At 40.9% G+C, this 22,144-nt stretch overlaps 1 protein-coding gene across 1 annotated transcript in view; it reads left to right on the plus strand.

Annotated features, from left to right (window-relative positions):
* Positions 1 to 22,144, plus strand: part of LOC137502143 (uncharacterized) — a 143,169-nt gene that overhangs the window by 26,306 nt on the left and 94,719 nt on the right. The window lies entirely within an intron of this gene.

Raw genomic sequence — 22,144 nt, forward strand, 5'->3', positions numbered from 1 at the left:
TATTTAATTTTATCTATACAGTTATATGAATTAAAGAAAAATTGAAATGATAAAGAAACAGTATAATTAGTGCGGCATTTCAGAGCTGTAGAGGTCGTGTCTCAGGATCTTGATGGAGCCTCCGAGGACGAGAGTTACGATTTCAGGGATGAGCTTCATTGGAAGTTGGAAGCGCTTCCACGTGGCGACAAAGTGAAGAGGTATGGTACCACGAGCTCCGACCATTATCCCTATAATTTTAATTTTCTGAAGGTGGTAAGGGATAGTAGGTTTGTATTTTTTTAATATCTTCTAGAGTGACCTTCTATGGCTGACCGCCATGGTACTCGAACCTGACAGTCAAATCTGAGATGAATCCCTGAGAACTGTTATCTTTAAAGGCTATGATGTCAATTCTCTGTGAACTGCCGTTTATGGCCAGTCCGTATACCTCCTCGTGTACACTGAATCCTTTCCTTTTCAGTTCTTCGTCAATGAAGGTTCTGATCTGGTGGTGTCGCGTGTTTCTTAGGACCTCCCCGCGTCTGCAGAATCCCAGGACATGACCAAGAGTTTCTTTCGCTCCGTGGCAATGCCGCCAGTGGTTGTTGTTCAAGGATCTGCCTGTCACCGAGCGCACCGCAGAAATATTAGCATTCATATAGCCTCTCTCGACTCGTTACAAGACAGTCCGGCATGATCTCGCACCCAAGAGTTCGTTGGTGTGTACTCTTTGTAAAGTTGTACTCCGAGCCCTTTCTGTGGCAATGAACACTAGGAGGTGAATTCGCGTTCTCGTAGCACTTGACAGATCTTCTTAGTATCGTACAGGCCGTTCTTGGAAGGTTTATTTTACGTCGCACCGATAGAGACAGGTCTTATGGTGACGATAGGATAGGAAAGGCCTAGCAATGGGAAGGAAGCAGCCGTAGCCTTCATTAAGGTACAGCCCCAGCATTTACTGGTGTTAAAATGGGAAACCACGGAAAACCATCTTCAGGGCTGCCGGCAGTGGGGTTTGAGTCCACTATCTCGCGGATGCAAGCTCACTGCTGCGCGAACCTAACCGCGGGGACAGCATAGGCGTTTGTTCTATATATCCCGACTCTCCGCGTGAGAATCCCCCAAAGCAGCAGTGAGTGGATTTTCTGTCTTAAGCAACACGTTGCAGGCATTAAATGCATTGAAGGTAGACTTCTTACGAGGTTTTAAAAAGAGCGAGATTTTTTGTAATTTTTTTTTTTTTTTTCAGTCTACAACATGCCATCTGGAGTATCCATCGGCAACTGCAATATATCCTTTGTTGAGCTTTTAATGATTTTATCGCTATCGGATAAAAACATTTGTCCGGTTTACTTAAAACTGCATGTCAGGAAAGGATATTATATTAGTGTGAGACAGATTGAAGAATTCAGGACTGTGAGCTTTTGGTCTTCCTTAAGCGGTGGCGACGGTGTTAGAAGTTGGGGCTTATTGTGAAGATCCTTCACTACGACAGCCTCGTCGAACACTAGTGTATCCCTAAAGGTAGTTCCAAGACAACGAATTACCGAGCTCGATAGCTGCAGTCGCTTAAGTGCCGCCAGTATCCAGTATTCAGGAGATAGTAGGTTCGAACCCCACTGTCGGCAGCCCTGAAGATGGTTTTCCGTGGTTTCCCAGTTTCACACCAGGCAAATTCTGGGGCTGTACCTCAATTAAAGCCACGGTCACTTCCTTCCCACTCCTAGCCATGTCCTGTCCCATCGTCGCCATAAGACCTATCTGTGTCGGTGCGACGTAAAGTAGTTAGCAAAAAAAAAAAGACAACGAATTTGTTCGTCGTCCGCAATTAAGTCAATCCTAGTCTTCCTCCACGGATAGCGACCCTTGCTTCAACTCACCTCGGATTACATATTACCCTGTATACTTCTGAGGACTGATATCAAATCAAATTTCTTCAAACTTCTTGCAAGCTAGCCGAATAAGATCTAAAGCTGCTTCTTTGTTGTTCTCGGCGACGATGGTGTCGTCAACAAAGTCCTTTACGGTTATTGGAGGTAGTTCGGGTGACAGAGATACCCAGTAATGCCGCGAGAGACTATCTTCACTTAGCTCGTCTAAGATAGAGGGGTTGTAGAGGGGTGGTGATAATGGAGATCCCTGCATCACGCCTCTCATTATGAGCATAGGTTTAGTTCTACCCTTCTGCGTTTCGATTTGAGTGACGTTCCTAGTCTGAAGTTTGGAAATTACGTTCCCGGGTTTTGAACGTATTCCTTTGGATTTGAGGTTCTTTAGAAAGTGGCTGTAACCGATATTGTCAAATGCCTTTCGAATGTCCAAAAACGTTATCGTGACGTCTTCTTTTCCCTGTTTAGCAGGGTTTAACAATGCGCCGAGAATGGAAGTATTTGTTGTGCCTGGAGTTCAACAGAATCCTCCCTGGTGTTCATTATAGTGGATGTACTCACGTAGACGACTGCCGAATGCTCTTTCTATTACTGTCCTAATGACTGGACAGATAGTGATGGGCCACTAGTTCGACACACCTTCCTTATATTAAAAAAAAAATTGTCCGTGCATGCCGTAGACATCCGGGAATTTCGCCAGTTTGTAGCATTCTGGTTGCTATTTTTGAGATAATAGCCTGTACGTCATCATGTTTAAGAGGTCTCATCAAAACGCGATCTGGCCCCGGTGCGGTATCTACTGCGATATGATGGAGGACACAGTGGACACGCTCCTCTTATTGATTTTAGAAGGGTAAGTTTCCCTTTTGTAAATTTTCAAGGGAAAAGGTATCGGAAAAGAATTATCAGTATCCAAAAATTAACTTTTCTTCCCAAGTCACTGCCTCCCCTACAGTTTATTTTCAATATTCTTGCTTGACTTGAATTCTTTTGACATAATGTAATGACAGGCGCAGTCCCAAGACTATCAACTTAGATGGCACGAACCATAAGTAGAAGCAGTTCCAAGACCATCAACTCAGATGCCACAATCAAACATCGGTTCAGTTTGCTGTTGTTTATAAGTTTCATTTCCGTATTGATAGATATTACTTTACAAAAAACAATATAAATATGAGTCTCCACCTTATCAATACAAAATTAATTTACATTAAGCTGGTAAATATAGTCAAGACTAGTTTCGACCCCTAGGGGGTCATCTTCAGTTGACATGCATTAAAAATGTATTTTTTACAAAAACATCACATGTAGTGGTAAAAGCTTAAATTAATTTGAACCGATCATAAATGTTGGTATGTCTGGTACATTTGGGCTATTGTATGTGTCCAATTTTGAGTTTTTAGCACACAGTGTGAAGGTAGTTGATTAACTAGTGTGCATCATCCATGAAGTCACATGTTTTTTTTTTTTTTTTTGCTACTACCATCCAATTTTTTGGGTTATACAATGTGGAATATACATACATTTGTGCAAATCAACAGTGGCAAGTTTAACAATATACATTTAAAGTTGGTTCATAAATTACACAAATTGGCTATTGATTAGTCATATGAAAATGTAGGACATTGGTTTGAACACTTTTGACTGAAATATCAATGTAACACCTTACTGGCATATATCTTAGATGCTAAAATCAGTTTATAAAGCCTGTTATTCTTGATTGAGTCTTGGAATAGGGTTAAAAATTTTTTTAAATAAAAACTATTGCTTAGTATAGGCATTAAATAATGCTGTTAAAATGGACATATAACTAAAACAGTGGTATATGTATGCCATATATGCCTGGTTAAAAACACATTACATTAATGTTATTGATATGTGGTGCTACATGTACATGGTTTTGGAATAAATGGGGTTGACGAATTTTTCACAACAGTCTTAGATATAGTGTTCCGATAAAATGGGTCCATAAAAATATTTATATGTAAAAAACGGTTAGGTAAGTATTTGAATAATCCGCTTGCAGATCAGGTAATACTTAGTTATATATCTGGAGATATTTCAGGCAGCTACTAATGTTGGAGTTATTAAAAATCTTGAATATATTAATGGAGCATGTTTTTCCATCCGTATGTCGTGATGTTTTAAGTTGGTGACATTTGTCAGAACGTGTTGAAATTATGCGTCTTGATGCACGTTGATTTTATCATGGAAGCGTATATGTTGTAAAAACAAGGTACAGTATCTGGAAATAGGAATAATAAGTGTTGATAATGGTGTGGTAAGAAAGTGTAATAGTAAATCGTATGTCGTTTTACTTACGTAAGGTGTTGGAACCGTGCATTCTTTGTAGCTGCCTGTTGAGATCTGATACGTGTTGCTCTGAGATTGTAGTTAGCGGCGGTAGAGGGGAGGTTTGGGGGGATGGGTGGAGTGTTAGTAATGGGAGTGGGGTTGGAGGGGAGGAAGTCTTGGGGCGGTTGATTTGAACGTATAGATTTTTGTTTACTTATTCTTTTGATGCAGAAATCTTTTAATAAGGGAATTACTGTATGAAAAAGAATATTGTTTCTGTCTATACTTTCATTTAAGTTGGAGTTCGGATTGACGTATTTGTCTAAATTTATGTAAAATTCTTCTATTATGCTGAGCAAGGGACTTTTTGGATTCATATTGAGGATTTGCATGTCGTTCTTAATGTCCGTAAAATTATGTTTTTGATCGTCAATGTGCTGACCCATAGCTGAGAAATGTCTGTGTTTGACGGCGTTGACATGTTCATTATATCGTATTAAAAAACTTCTACCAGTGAGCCCTACATAGCTGGCTCGGCAGTCGTTACATTTGAGGCGATAGACTCCTGAGTGATTGTATTTATTTATGTTATTAACTGATTTGGAATTGTATAGTATGTTGGTGTTATTGCGTGCAGTTTTCTGTGCTATTTTTAGGCCTTGTTTTTTGAAGATATTTGTTATGGGATGTATATAGTTATTGTTGTAAGTAAACAGTGCATATTCTTTTTTATTTTTGGTGATTCTGGTTAGCTTGGTTTTAGGTTGGTTTTTGACTTTGTTAATGATCCGGTTTATCATTTCTCTTTTATATCCGTTTTGTTTTGCTATTTCGTGGATTGTGTTTAGTTCTTTATTTAGATTTTCCTTTGAAAGTGGAATGTTGTATGCTCTGTGAATCATACTATAGTATGCAGCTCTCTTATGAGCATGTGGGTGGGTGGAGTCTATCTTTATTGTATTTGATGTATGGGTAGGTTTTCTATATATGTTGTATGTTAGGTGGTTGTTATGTCTAGTTATGGATATATCTAAATAGTTTATGGTGTTGTTATATTCAGTGTCCATGGTAAATTTAATATGGGGATCTATTCTATTTAGTTGTTCTAAGATTATATTTTCATTAGTATGTCTATTGTCCATGATTATAAATGCATCATCGACAAACCTGCACCAATAGATGATATTTTCTATTTTTTTAATTTCTTGGTGTTCTAAGTAATCCATATATATATCAGCTATTATGCCTGATATTGGTGATCCCATGGGTAATCCTTTCTGTTGATAGATAGTGTCATGGAACTTGAAATAATTGTTATTGATAGCGAATTGTAAAAGTTTTATAAATTCATCTATTTCCAATTTGCTTAGCTTACTGTGGTTATAAAGATTGGATTCTATGATAGTGATAGTTTTTTGTGTGGGTATATTAGGATACATGTTTGTTATATCATATGTTGCTAGCTTGTAGAAGTGTTCTATTCTTATATTCTTAGTAATATTGCAAAAATCTATTGAGTTTTTTATGGTTTTATTTGCTTGAAAGACATAATGTTTTTTGAGGAATATTTTTATGTATTTGGATAATTTATAAATAGGGCTTGGCCTGTAGTTAATTATGGGTCTCATAGGAATGTTGTCTTTATGGATTTTAGGGTAAGCTTTAGCTGTAGGTATCCCTGGATTCATGGTGATTAATTTCCCATCTAGCATGCCACAGGTAAGAGTGTATCGCGTTTACCTTAGTTTTAGTGTAGGTAAGGTAAGGTAAGGGTTATTCGGTTCAGTTTCCCAGTGGGTTGGCACCAGTGATGTTAAATCAACTCTTTCTAGGTTGCAGATACTGTCAGTTCTATTCAGACCAACCAATCAGTGCCCAGCTCGTCCCTATAAATATTGTTAATCTTGTACCTTGTAGACCGATCTGGATCTTGTACTGTGCGCCGATAAGTGAGGTTCTCCTCCCAGGAGACTACGGACGGGCTGGGGCAGCATGTAAAGTAGGCGGCTATATTTTGATCTAACTTGTGAACTTATCTGCGTGTGCCGATGGGAAGATATCACCGTTCCCATCTAGCATGCCACAGGTAAGAGTGTATCGCGTTTACCTTAGTTTTAGTATAGGTAAGGTAAGGTAAGGGTTATTCTGCCCGAATGCAGGCCTGAACCTCCGCAGAGGTGTTCCGGAGCCGGAGTTTACGTGCGGTAGGGTGGCCAGTTCCTTTCCGCTCCTCCATTCCCTTACCCCCACCAACAGCGCGTGGCAACCCATCCAACTCATGACCACGCCCAATGTTGCTTAACTTCGGAGATCTCACTGGATCCGGTGTTTCAACACTGCTACGGCCGTTGGCAGTTTTAGTGTTGGGTTTCCTAATATTATGTTAGCTTGTAATATATAGGTTTCTAGGCTGTCAATGCACGGAGCGTAATCCCCTAGTGGGTATCATGTAATTTTCTAAGGATGCACGAGTGTAGATCCACGTTTCTCTTGTTCACTTTGCTTTTGGTGACTAAGTTTCGCTAACTTCTAAATGTTTCTATCTCGCATTTCGGTCTTAGACTTTCCCTTCTTGTCTTAACACTAACGTAGTTCGACTTACCCTCCATGTCACCGGGCCTTCTGCCCGATTAGGTTGTATGGCAAGTCATGTCACCGGGTCTTCTGCCCCATTAGATTGTATAGCAAGTCATGTCACCGGTCCTTCTGCCCCATTAGGTTCTATGGCAAGTCATGTCACCGGGCCTTCTGCCCCATTACGTTCTATTTCAAGTCATGACACCGGGCCTTCTGCCCCATTAGGTTGTATGGCAAGTCATGTCACCGAGCCTTCTGCCCCTTTAGGTTGTATGGCAAGTCATGTCACCGGACCTTCTGCCCCATTAGGTTGTATGGCAAGTCATGTCACCGAGCCTTCTGCCCCATTAGGTTGTACGGCAAGTCATGTCATCAGACCTTCTGTCCCATTAGGTTGTATGGCAAGTCATGTCACCGGGCCTTCTGCCCCATTAGGTTGTATGGCAAGTCATGTCACCGGGCATTCTGCCCCATTAGGTTGTATGGCAAGTCATGTCATCGGACCTTCTGCCCCATTAGGTTGTATGGCAAGTCATGTCACCGGGCCTTCTGCCCCATTAGGTTGTATGGCAAGTCATGTCACCGGGCCTTCTGCCCCATTAGGTTGTATTGCAAGTCATGTCACCGAGCCTCCTGCCCCATTAGGTTCAATGGCAACTCATGTCACGGGACTGATTGAGTGGGTTCAGCTTCCATTCTGTTTTGTTTCCGACCTTTTTCTATTTAACCTTTCGTAATTTGTCACTTTTCGGCCGTGTAGTTTGAGCCTCTACTCTTGCTTTTCTGGATCCTTCCGATCCTAAATTTGGTATTGTTGTTTTCCCCCTGAATTAAGGGCAATGAGCGTCACGCGGTGTAAAAGTTGCTAAGTGTTAAAGCGTAATAAGAGATATCCTGATGTGGATACTTGGACCGCTCGGCCATTCAAAGCTGAAGTTCAGGGTTCGAGACCACTCTGATATGTAACTATTTGAACGTGAGGGTTCGATTCCCCTCTGGTGTGTCACAAGTGTAATTGGACACTCTTCCTTCTTGTTTGCTGATAAGGCAAAGTATTTTGTCAAACCAAAGATAGTCTAGCATTAGCTAGTCTTGTCTTGTAAAAAGGGAGCTACTTCTCCCCTGTTAAATATTGTTGATTAAGCTCTAAAACTTATAATATTGTTTATATTCCTTTCTAAATTGTTATTTTCGCTTGCTATTAACTTGTTAAATTGGTGTTGTTTTCTGAAAAAAATATCGAATTATTAAAGAAAGAAAAAGAAATGTTGTGTAATCTCTGCTGCCGAAGCCCAGCCTTTTCTTGCCCTCTCCTGCCCTTGTTGCTATAACATTAATAATAATTCACTGAATTCTTTAATCCTATCGTATAGACTAACGCCATAGAAGACCACTAACAAGAATCTTATTCGATGTATCCTTTAAGAAAATGTACGCAATATAATGACTCCAGACTTCACTTTAGACATCACGCAAGGTGTGTTACTAAACTCAAGTGATGGATGAGGGTAATATTGTGGTGGTCTCTCGAACCGTTGTTCTACATGCCAAGTTCTTGAAGTTGGGTCCACAAAAACGTAACTGTTATCGGCGAGTATGTGGTGGTCTCTCGAACCGTTGTTTTGTTGTTGAAGTTGGGTTCACAAAAAAGTAACTGTTATCGGCGAGCAACGATTATTTCTGGAGTAGAAATAGGTCTTCATTCCAATGACCCTACTATGTTTATCGTATATGCAGGAAATTACCTTTATTTTATTAAGAAATATACCATTGTCAAAGAACATCTCCTGTAAATATTTTTGAGAAAAAAATATTATTATTTATCGATACGGCCACCTGTGGGCCACGCTTACACAATCTTCCTTCTGTCACGCAGACTGATACCCTTCTCTTTACACTCTCGCCAAAGATTCTTGAGTCTTTGACTTCTTCTTGCTCGCTCTTCCAGCGAGAAGTTCCGTGGCTTCGCATGTTGCTCTTCAGACGCACCCCTCATTCCCGAAAAATTCTTCCTAAATGATGTCCTTTCTTTTATATCCTCCTCCTTGATACCGGTACCTATTTCTTCCAAGTCATTGTGCACCTGTGTAAGCCATCCCGGTTGTTTTTTCCACTTTTCCTGCAGAAGAAACAGCCTGTTGGCCAATCTCTCAGGGTTCATTCTTTTGACATGCCCATAAAACGTCAGTCTCCTTTTCCTCGTCACAGTCGTGATTCTTTCTACTGTCTTGTAGAGCTCCCAATTCGATCTTAACCGAAATGTGTTTGGGTCACTTGTCGACTTTCTTGGGCCTAAGATTTTTCGTAAGAATCTTCTTTCTCTTTTTTCAAGGACTGGGTCAGCAATCCTCGTCAAGGTTTGTGCTCCATAAAGGCACTCTGTTCTAACCACTGTGCAGAAATGTTTTAACTTGGCCTGAATTGAGAAGGACTTGGACTTAGAGGTGTCATGACATAGTCTGAATGCCAACTCCATCTTTCTCACCCTCTTCTTTAATCCTTCCTTTTCATCTCCATTGGGGGTGAGTATTTCTCCCAGGTATTTAAAGTTTTGCACACCCTGGATATCCCCAATATCCCCATACAGTGTAACAAGTCTGTCCGTGTCGGTTTTTTTTTTTTTTTTTTGTAGAATCCATGAATGCTGCTTTTTCGAAGGAGATTCTTAACCCTGTTTTGAGTGCAACATTTTGTAGTAGTTCTTCAGCTTGTTTCTTGGCTGTTTGACGGTTGTCTGTAATAAGAACGACGTCGTCTGCAAAGGCAAGGCAGTCCAACATCATCGCATTTTTCCGCAACATATCTTTACTCCATTCTTCGTTCCATTTTCAGTCATTCCCAACCTCCATTCCCTAATAACGTTTTTCTAAAACGCAATTAAAGACTAGTGGAAAAAGGCTGTCTCCTTGCCTCAAACCCGTTTTTATCTCAAACGGATTTGAGAGTTCGCCCATAAATTTGACTTGAGAAAAGGTGTTTGCAAGAGATTGTCGAATTATGGCCAGAGATTTCTCATCCACTCCAAACTGTTGCAGAACGTTCATGAGCACTCCACGGTCTATGGAATCATATGCTTTTTGAAATCAACGAAAGTTATGATTGTCATCTTCTGATTTCTCATTGATCTTATTTTTAAGTGATTTTAGAATATAAATCTGCTCAGCAGATTAACGCCCTTTCCTGAACTCGGCCTGGTATTCACCAACTTTTTATCTAGATGTGTTTCAAGCCTCCGCTGCTATGCTTTAATTAAATAAAAATTGAGAAATATATTTTTGAGAACACAGTTGTAGTAGTAGCAGTAGATGGTTTTCCGTGGTTTCACATTTTCACGCTAGGGAAATGCTGGGGGCTAATTAAGGCCACGGCCGCTTCCTTCCAACTCCTAGGTCTTTCCTATCCCATCGTCGCCATAAGACCTATCTGTGTCGACGCGACGTAAATCCACTAGCCAAAAAGTATTATTATTATTATTATTATTATTATTATTATTATTATTATTATTATTGTTATTATTATTGTTATTATTATTATTATTATTATTATTATTATTATTATTATTATTATTATTATTACATTATAAAACGCAGGTTAAAGTTCTATGAACACATTAAAAGAATTCATCCAGACAGACTTACAAATAGTCGAATTCGTTGAAAACAAGAGTAAAACAAAAACAGAAACAGTGAAATGGATTGGCGAAATCAAACTGATCTAGTAGGCTACAGGCAGGAATTACAGCAAGATTTCCAGAACTGGGCAATCTTCAAATCCAAAATTCACAAATGGCAGTTCACAAGGAGGAAAGACGAATAAAGAAGACCGGAACAACTAGGTATGAAGACAGAATGGAAGGCCACAATAACAGAATGAAATAAATATGGGCACGAAGGAAGGCAAACGCACGCTTCTAAGTACTGTGCGTCGTTCTAATGGGCTTATTCGCAAATCATCGGTCGCTACTGATCTGCATTTAGGACAGTCGCTCAGGTGAAAGATTCCCTATCTGTTGTTTTCCTAGCCTTTCCCTGAAGTATTGCAAAGACACTGGAAATTTTATAAGGTTTAATTAAATAAAAATTGAGAAATCTCTTTTTGAGGACACAGTAGTATTAGTAGTAGTAGAAGAAGAAGATGGTTTTCCGTGGTTTCCCATTTTCACACCAGGCAAATACTTCCTATAAACGGATATTTTTCCCAATTTGTCCCCTTGAATTCCAGTACTGGCAAACGTAAATTCACTTTGATTGCTTAGTTTTTGAAGATTACATTGCAATCCTTTCTAACAACATACAATCTAGCAATCCAGTCCACAGAAAACCTTCACGAAATAACGACAAAAACTGGTCTTCAAATTTAATTTGTAAAGACGTAGTATTTGGAAGAAACTAAATCAATATTCGACAATCAACCATATAAGTTATCATCAAATTCGGCAAAATATTCCCGATAGATAAATTCACGTATCCAGGCCTAAGTGAAAGTACTCAACTGGCAGGTGTAAATCAGGAAGCAAACTAAACTCCAATGATCTTACAAAATCATCTGGAGCAGATACAATAAAAAATCTATATTAAAAATGCAAAATGATGACTCTACAACATAGTCAAATAAGAGGCAATTTATGGATCCTAAATCCTGATAATTGGTGGCAGGTGACAAATAATAAAATATCGGAAAACAAGAGAGGGAAATTATCAAAATAATCCTAGGACCAAAATATGAAAATGGCATTTGCACAAAAAAAAAAGAAACCTAAGGAAATATGTCACCCTCTGTGGTGTAGTGGTTAGTGTGATCATCTGCCACCCCCCGGAGACACGCGTTCGATTACGGCTCTGTCACGAAATTTGAAAAGTGGTACGAGGGCTGGAACGGGGTCCACTCATCTTTGGGAGGTCAACTGAATAGAAAGGGGCGGGATTCGATTCCCTCCTCAGCCATCCTCGACGTGGTTTTCCGTGGTTTTCCACTTCTCCTCTAGGCAAATGCCGGGATGGTACCTAACTTAAGGCCTCGGCCGCTTCTTTCCAATCTTCCCATACTCTCACAAGGCCCCTATTCAGCATAACAGGTAAGGCAGCCTGATAATATATGGACCTATCTCATCACATCAATACTGCAATGGAACGAAGTACGAGTTTCGGATAACCTCACTCTATCCGATCCAATAGCTCAATCAAACGGGGTCCTACAGGGTGACCCACTGAGTCCTTTGCTGTTTATAGTTGCAACCGCAGATATCCTAAGAATTACCCAAAAGGAGGGAGTATTTTATTGCGCGTATGCCCATGATATTGTAATTGGCTCAAGAGACATAACAAAATTACAGGAAACTGTAAATGACGTCCAAAACTGGTGCTCCGAAAACAAGCTGTTCATAAACATCTCAAAAACAGACACCATGGTGTTCAAGAAAGGAGGGAGAGTACCCGCCTCAGCAGAGACTTTCATTCGGGATAAAAAATTAAAGATAGTATCAGACTTCAAATATTTAGGCATCACCCTGCAATCGAGCACATATTGTTTCACAAAACATGTCACAGAAAAGGCAACTCAAGCAATGATGGCAATGCATGAAATAAAAGACATTAGATCACTTAGTCTGGAGACAGCAATGTTGCTATTCAGAGTAAAAATTCTTCCAATAATGACTTATGGCATTGAAATTATCTGGACACATTTAACAACGAGGAACTCATCAACCTTGGAAAAGGTGAAAGCGAACTATATAAAGAAGGTGATAGGTGTATCAAAAACGACACGATCTAGACTTGTACGTATATCTCCTCGCACGGGAATCATTTCTCATAGAAGATCTCAGGACAAGTATGCCACTACCGAACACCGGTGCATCAAAGAAACTGCTAGCAAATCTGACGGAGAAGAGAGAAGAAGTCCAACCAGACTTCTATGGCACAGGGGCAATGATAGATCGCTTGTGGACAAAAGCTAATTTTGAATTAAGACATTTCATTACAAGATTAGCATTTCACGGTTTTCATCACCTACTCTGTAAATCAAAACACTTCCATGGCCCAAGTATAGACTGTGAGTGTAAACTATGTGGAAAAACGTGTGAACAGTGCCACATTGAATTCTGTACAAGAAGAACAATGTCTATGAGTGATTATGCAAATATGTAACCCATCAATGTAACCTATATTCTCTGTTATGGCTATTTGGCTGCATTAAATATATTAATTAAATCCTGATAATTGGTGGCAGGTGACATATAATAAAATATCGGAAAACAAGAAAGGGAAATTATCAAAATAATCCTAGGATCAAAATATGAAACTGGCATTTGCACGAAAAAGAAACCAAAGGAAATATGTCACACTCTGTGGTGTAGTGGTTAGTGTGATCATCTGCCACCCCCCGGAGACACGCGTTCGATTACGGCTCTGTCACGAAATTTGAAAAGTGGTACGAGGGCTGGAACGGGGTCCACTCATCTTTGGGAGGTCAACTGAATAGAAAGGGGCGGGATTCGATTCCCTCCTCAGCCATCCTCGACGTGGTTTTCCGTGGTTTTCCACTTCTCCTCTAGGCAAATGCCGGGATGGTACCTAACTTTAAGCCTCGGCCGCTTCCTTCCAATCTTCCCATCCTCTCACAAGGCCCCTGTTCAGCATAGCAGGTAAAGCAGCCTGGGCGAGGTACTGGCCCTCCTCCCCAGTTGTATCCCCAACCCAAAGTCTCACGCTCCAGGTCACTGCCCTTGAGGCGGCAGAGGTGAAATCCCTCGCTGAATCCGAGGGATAAACCAACACTGAAGGGTAAACAGATTAAGAAAGGAAGGAAGGAAATACTTCAAATCATTGACGTAATCACAGATACAATTAGAAAAAAGGTGATTAAAATTCTACGGACCCTTACACAGAATGGATAACAACAGGCTGACATAGTTCTAATCCTAGCACAATCCCAGAAAAATCTCAGCAGTTGGTTTGGAAATAAACAAAGATGCACACGAAATTGGTATCACCGAAGAAATCCTGCGAGATAAAACAAAATTTAGAAACTTAATAAGCAAATATAAATTTGTAGAGAAATATAAAGTAAATATTCAAGATGGAAGAAGAACTCAGAAAAGAACTCAGTGGAACAATGAAGAGATATTGGGAAGAAAAGAAGAAACACAATAATAATAATAATAATAATAATAATAATAATAATAACCCGGTCAGCTTACGTGGGGGTTTAGATCTGAATTTAGTAAGAGCTAGGCATAACCCTGCGTAAGACACTGGGGTGGGGGCCCTCAACCCCGACACGGCGCGTCCCAATGGCTGATAGGGGAAGCTCCTGTAGATATGCAGGACAGGTGCGAATAAGGCTTCGCCAAATAAGCACCCGCGGATCAACTGAGGTGTCAGGAAAAATGGTCAACGGCTTCAACGGCAGAAGAGGACATATCCCAATGACAGAGAAGGCGGAAGAACCGACCCAAATCCACTTTGCGTCTGACTTGCAGCAAGCGGCAAAGTGGTCAGCGTCTGTCTCCAATGGAGCGGCTGAACATCACATCACCTGGCTGTAGGTTATAAAAAGCAAAAATCAACTATGAAGAGTTCTAAAACTGTGCCTCGGAAAATGCCGCTGCCTGGGGTACGCCAGGGCATCTCTGGAGCCACCGCTAGAGATGACAGCATGCGAGCCGGTGGTGGTGGGAGCGTAAGCTGCTGGCCTCCCATCGGGTCACCCGAACAAGCTACAGTAGCTCAAGACGATCATGGCGGAACACAAGAACCTGATTATCATACCGCACCTGGTGCGAGTGCTTTTGTGCCAAGTACGACCACTCGTATCAGTAAGCCCAAAAAACGCATTAAATGGAACAATGATATGAATGAATTTATCATGCGGGCATATCTTCGAATAACTCGTCTTGAAACTGAAATTGCAGGATATAGACAACAAGTACACACAGCCTTTACAAATCAGTACCCAACAATGCAAGTTACTGAACAGCGCATTGCAGATCAACGAAGATCAATCATCAAGAACAATTTGATCCCGGGTCCTGTTCTTAGTAGAATCAGACAAGAAGTAACACAAGAACTCTTTCCACATCTTGAAAGTACCGAGTCTGACTCAACGGTTAACAGTCCACCTGATACTGATATAACAGTACATACACGTATTCCCGAAGTGATACTTTCAGATAACTCTGACCTCCATGACAAGACACATGTTGAATTCTACAAGACCCTTCTAGAATATTCTGGTACCGATCCTACACAACGACCCATACTGCCAAGGCAGCAATCATCCAAAAAGTTTGGAAAAATCATTGAAGATCTTAATTCGAAAGTCTTGCCAGAATATCTGAAAGAGCATCAGACGTTCCCTGAAGTACATACTGCTATATACTGTGCAGCACTAGCCGCAGTACGACTGAACAATGGAAAGCCATTTTTGCCTAACAATAAGTCTGTCAAGAAAAAATTGAGAGAACCACCTTGGGCAAAACGCCTGAAAGAACGCATCATCCAAATCCGCCAGGACGTCAATCGCCTGCAGCAATACAAGAATGGAGTAAGAGGGAAACGCCTAAATAACAAAATTATTCGAATTCTGAAAATCAGTTCAAGGCAGAGTCTGGAGGAACCTGGAAGCACAGTACTACAAGAAACCCTCGAAATCATGAAGCAAAAGTTGGCCGCATTATCCAAGCGCCTCAAAAGATACCAAAACACCACAGAGAGAAAATCACAGAACGCAATGTTCGAAAGAAATGAGAAACAGTTCTACAACAATCTGAACGAGAGAACACAAGATGCAGCACAAGATGGAAATACGCCCAGCGAAGGAAAAATTCACAGCTATTGGTCGGGAGTATGGTCGAACCCAATAGAGCACAATGCGGAAGCCCATTGGATCAGTGAACTGAAAGATAGAACTAATGAAGTGAAGCATATGGCAACCAAGGCTGTTGAGATTGGAGAAATACAACAGAGCATCAAGAAACTGCAGAACTGGAAGGCCCCAGGCATTGATCGCATACACAATTATTACTACAAGAAATTTACATGTACTCATTTCCTTCTGACTCAACATTTCCAGAAATTTTTAGACAACCCGGCAACATTCCCAGCTTTCCTGTGCACTGGCATCACATATCTGAAACCAAAGGATGAAAATCTGCAAAATCCAGCGAAGTATCGGCCTATAACATGTCTATCTACTCTATATAAGATATTTACATCTATAATAGCCAACATAATTCTGAAACACTGCGAGGAAAACCACATCATTGCCAAGGAGCAAAAGGGTTGCAAGAAGAATACCAAGGGGAGCAAGGAGCAACTGATTATCGACACTGTGGTCCTGGAACAAGCACACCATAAATCCAGGATCCTATACACGTGCTTCATTGACTACCAAAAGGCCTTTGATTCAGTACCACACACTTGGCTCATACATGTTCTGGAACTATATAAAGTTGACCCCTCAATCATTCACTTCCTGAAGACGGTAATGACAGACTGGAACACCTCACTTCACGTTTCTCTAAGAAACTGTAGTATTGCAACGAGACCCATACCAATACGACGAGGGATCTTCCAAGGGGACTCACTGAGTCCATTATGGTTCTGCATGGCATTAAATCCACTATCCTACCTACTGAACACAAGTGGGTATGGATTTAGCATTAAGAATAAGCGAGAAGAGCTATTAAAAATCAGCCACCTACTCTATATGGATGACATTAAGCTGTATGCCTCTACCAAACCCCATCTCCAACATCTCTTCTCAATTACCAAGACGTTTTCTTCAGATATAGGCATGCGGTTTGGATTGGACAAATGCAGAACCCAAACTGTCATCAGAGGATCCTACTTAGCACAAGGGACACCTTCGAGTTTAAGCGACGAATCCATACAACAGCTGGAGGAAGAAGAAATGTACAAATACCTCGGTTTTCATCAGAGCACTCGTATGAAACATGCCGACATCAAGAGAAATGTCACGCAACAATATATAACACGTCTCAACAAGGTACTATCATCAAAACTGACAGCTAAACATCTTACCAAAGCAGTCAATACGTATGCCGTACCACTGCTCACATACTCCTTTGGTATCATAAAATGGACCCAAACAGAACTTCAGCAGTTACAAACGAAAACAGCAGTTTCACTCACCCGGTACCATATGCACCATCCTAAATCTGCAACCGAACGTCTTACACTCCCGAGATCAGAAGGTGGTAGGGGCTTCTTATCCATTGTCAATTTACATAGCAATCTGATATCAAGTCTAAGAGAATATTTCCACTCGAGAGCTGATACATCGTGTCTTCATCATGCTGTTTGCAGAGCTGATATAAACTATACACCTCTCAATCTGTCGTCGCCAGAAATGCCTGTTTCTACCCCACCTACAAAAGAGATGAATATGGCCATGTGGAAGCAAAAACCTCTTCACGGGAAATACCCCCATGAACTGGATCAGCCTCATATCGACAAACCTGCGTCGCACGCTTGGCTGACCTACTCCGGTCTTTTCCCAGAAACAGAAGGATTTGTTCTGGCCATCCAAGATCAAGTAATTGCTACACGGAACTACCGTAGATTTATCATGAAGGATCCAACAGTTGTCTCAGACAACTGCCGCCGCTGTTCCAGAACTACAGAGAGCATACAGCACATCATCTCTGGTTGCCCACACTTGGCCAACACCGATTATAAGCATCGACATGATCAGGTAGCAAAAATCATTCACCTGAAACTTTCTGTAAAATGTGGATTTCTTCAGTCATCAACTGCATATTGGAAATATACACCTCCACCCATTCTCGAAAACTCTTCATATAAACTACTATGGGACCGAGAAGTCATAACCGATGTCACGCTCAGCAACAATAGGCCAGATATTATTCTAATCGATAAATCAAAAAGATCCGCATCCCTTATAGAAATTGCTTGTCCAAATACCTCCAATCTGCAAACAACAATAGCCACAAAGATATCAAAATACACAGAACTGGCAATAGAAATACAACGTCTGTGGAAACTAGAATCAGTCACCACAGTTCCAATAGTAATATCATGTACCGGTGTTATTCCAAAATGCTTGCACAGCTCTCTGGCCGCATTAAACCTGCATCATCACACATACGTAGAACTACAGAAAGCCACCCTCCTGAGCACTTGCCACATTGTGAGGAAGTTCCTAGGAACGACTTTTCCTCTGACTCACGCCAAACAGCATGAAGATCCAGGCCGCAGTTCCAGTAATACTGAAGAACAGATTCCCAAAACGGGGACATAAGAAGTCTGAAGTTGTTTGTATTTATTGTATAAATGTATATGTTGTAATTATTTCTGTTGTAAATATTTGTACATATATGTACCTGTAGTTTCATAATCAAGAGGGTGACTCCTTGCTTAGGCCGAGTCAGCCCATTATGTTACCGGCACAAGCCGAGCCTTCCTAAAATGATGATAATAATAATAATAATAATAATAATAATAATAATAATAATAATAATAATAATAATGTAGAGGAAGAGCGCCAAATATGGAGTACCTTTTTATTTTCATAAAAATGACGAACTCCTTTTTGACATTTTAAGATTGTAAATGCGTGTCTTGCTGCTACAATCTGTCTACTTTCCAGCTGTTTGTTTTCACTCTAACTAACACCTAATATTTTTGTAAACCACTGTACAACATATTGCACTTTTCTTGTTCTGAAAAACTACGGAATACAATAATTCTACTCTCAATCCTCTTATTTTAATGAAAGTCCTTAGGCTACATGTTTGAAATAAGAAACGCATGAATAGAATTTAGAATAATAGACCATTATTTGCAATATTCACACACAAATATTACCCTATATCACCTGTTGCACTTGAACACTCGATACGAAACCATAACGTGCTCTCCAAGCACTGAATCCATTTCTCGCCCCTTATATCCCTGGAATACTTGCCGTCACAGTAGAAACATGTAGCATCTTCATCACTTGGGTCCACTTTTCCGTGTTCCTCTATATCAAGATCAGATGATGCTGATTGATTCTTTGTCCGAAGACGAACTGTCATCTCTTGTTCTCTTCTTTCCTTTTCGCGTAGACTTACTGCACGAAGTTTGATTGAGTTCTTGAATGTTTACTCTTTCCGCAGGTGTAGCTCTAGCTTTCTTTGAGAAAAGTATCTTTCATCCGATGCCTCTTTCTTTGTTGCCAAACAAAACAAAGTTGTTCTTGGTACAGCATATGCTCTTGCTGCCATTTTGTTCCCCATTTTCTCTGTCCTTACTGCAGTGATAGCTTGATGCACATCCACTTCCTTCCACTTCTTTCATACCTATCCCCCGCGAGCTGTCCTTCCGACCGGCCATGGTCCTGACGGAAAGGAAAACTGCCCATGCATATTGCAAAAGTATGGCTTCTAATATATAATACTATTCCATAATTGGAACAACACAGTATTCCATATTAGGTACCCAGTCGCATTTAATTTCCATAATACAAATTGCATGTGTCATTTCATCGAATTTATTTGTCTATGATATGGTTTGTGTGGTTAGTTCACCCTCTATGCGCAGCTAACAAGCATTTCAATGCTTAGGTAAGACCATGGTTTGTAAAGGACTGCAATTCTTACCTTCCCAAAACTTCTTGGAGTTTAAAAATCACTCGGTCGACTGTCACAAAGAAAGAACGCAGCTGAAGTGACTTCCTTCAACTCGTTACCACACAGACCTTCCTTGTACGTCTTTCTACCTCTTCCATGCAGCGATGCCAAGTTTAACGTAACAGATATTGGGGTATTCCCAATTTGGTACTCTTCCTGGTTTCATATCCTAACTAACTGCATTTGCGGTTTTTGGAGAAGTAACGGTAGTGGATTTTGTCCCGCAGGAGTTCTTCTACGTGTAATAATAAATCTAGTGAAAGGAAGCCGGCGTATTCAGATACCACCGAACTGACAGAGGCCTTGCCAAACTGTCCCCCGCCGATTTTATCCATTTTCAGTCTACCCTACCTACAAGTCATGGCAAAACCTTTCACCTGTTCAAATTTCAAGACTCAATCCACCCCCCATTCCGAGAGAATGGAATTAGAATATTTCGAGAGTGCTTCGCGAGATCACGTCGCACAGTGTTGCCAGGTCTCCCAAAATTTCAGATTTCCCGAATTTTTTTCAACACGCCAGAAAACCCGAAAAAATCTCCTGAAATTTCTTTCAATCCAAATTTAAGGAAAATGAAAAATAATGATTAATGGTAGATAATATATTTGTATTAAAAAGCTCTTCCCTTGTCTCACTGCGATAACATCACTCGTTAGGTACTTCCCTGCAAACATTTTACGCTGCGATTACGTAACCTCTCCCTTCTTATTGAACTCAAAACTCACGCTTGTGTGCATCATTCGAAGGGAAATCCCCGACCAGCATATAGAATCAGATCAGGATGTTACTTGAGTGAGTAACAGTCAGTGGTCGTTCAGATCAGACCACTTCTAGCTGGGTGTTAACCTCTGTCACAGTTCCTAATTGTTGGCTGACAAGCATTTTTAGAAATATGGACTCTAGTTCCGATTCGGCGAAATGAATCTGTGTCAAAATCCATAAGGAAAAACGTGAAGTATAGTATGGTACAGAATGGGAAAAAGATGCAACTGTTCGTGGATGGATTATGTGTGTCGTATGCATGCCTAATATTACCAAGGGGCACAGAAGATCTTGCAAGGGCTGCGTACAGCTACTTTCATTCTAGTCCTAAACGCATAGGTGAACTAGAAGAATTACAAAATTTTGTGAAAGTAGAGCCCCATAAATTTCGTCGCCCTAGTCAGACACGCTGGCTTTCTCTACATATTGTTGTATCTAGGCTTCTAGAGCAATATGACTCACTTAAACTGTGTTTTATCAATGCTGTGGGCAATGACAGGCTTCTGGCGAGCGACACTGTTTTGCAGAAATTAAATGGTGGTACAACCAAACTTTTTCTGCACTTTATTCTAACTAAATGCTACACTTTAAATCCCAAAATGCAATCAAAAAGACCTCAAATCCATACCATGTATCGTTAGGTTGAGGTAACCTTGAGAACAATTCTAGACAGCTATATGAAAGAGGACAATCTAGAGAAAATGCCCTTGAAAGATGTTGATTATCCCGATCTCTCTCACTTAGGTGCAAAATTTATTTTCTACATTGAAACAAGTAAGGATCTTTCTCTTCAACAAGTCATCATTATCATCAGCAGCATCATCTGTTTACCCTCCAGGTTCGGTTTTTCCCTCGGACTTAGCGAGGGATCTCACCTCTACCGCCTCAAGGGCAGTGTCCTGGAGCTTCAGACTCTTGGTCGGGGGATACAACTGGGGAGTATGACCAGTACCTCGCCCAGGCGGCCTCACCTGCTATGCTGAACAGGGGCCTTGTGGAGGGATGGGAAGATTGGAAGGGATAGGCAAGGAAGAGGGAAGGAAGCGGCCTTGGCCTTAAGTTAGGTACCATCCCGGCATTCGCCTGGAGGAGAAGTGGGAAACCACGGAAAAACACTTCCAGGATGGCTGAGGTGGGAATCGAACCCACCTCTACTCAGTTGACCTCCCGAGGCTGAGTGGACCCCGTTCCAGCCCTCGTATCACTTTTCAAATTTTCGTGGCAGAGCCGGGAATCGAACCCGGACCTCCGGGGGTGGCAGCTAATCACGCTAACCACTGCACCACAGAGGCGGACCTTGTAGATCTTCACAAGATTTAATTTTGCAGATCTGCGATATATGATTTAGAATTGCTTGATACGAACTGTGTTAGAAGCAAGAGAATTCAATCTATAGCCAGTCTTGCATTAACATTTCCCACCTGAGTTAAAAATGATATTCAGGAACTTGACTCTGAGTGACGGATGTGAATGTTGATAGTACAGATCTAATAGTATTTTGAAATACAGAATGTAAAAGAGGAAAGGGACATGGATCACAAATGTTTCCTAAGCTATCAATCCTGATGCTGTCACTCTTGTGTTTGCCCGATTAATCTACCAGTGTTGAAAGGATATTTTCTGCTATAAATCGAATGTAAACAAAAATCAGAAGTAGACTGAACACTGTCCGGCCCGCGGTGTAGGGGGCAACGCATCCGTCTGTCACCCGGCGGCCCCGGGTTCGATTCCTGGCCGTGACAGGGGTTTTTGATTATAAATAATTAATATCCCTGGCCTGAGTGTTTGTGTCGTCCTTAACATTCCTTTCCTCACATTCAACACTCCACTTCCGCAATTCCAATTACACGCAGGTTCATATCCTATGGTGCAAGTAGGGGCAAAAGATCTCTATAGGTCGACGCCCCGAACAAATAGCATTTAAGAAAAAAAAAAAAAGACTGAACACTCAAGCGATCTTCGGACTTCTGCATTCAAAAAGGAA

This window comes from Anabrus simplex, chromosome 9 (assembly GCF_040414725.1).
Source record: "Anabrus simplex isolate iqAnaSimp1 chromosome 9, ASM4041472v1, whole genome shotgun sequence".
Classification (NCBI taxonomy): domain Eukaryota; kingdom Metazoa; phylum Arthropoda; class Insecta; order Orthoptera; family Tettigoniidae; genus Anabrus; species Anabrus simplex.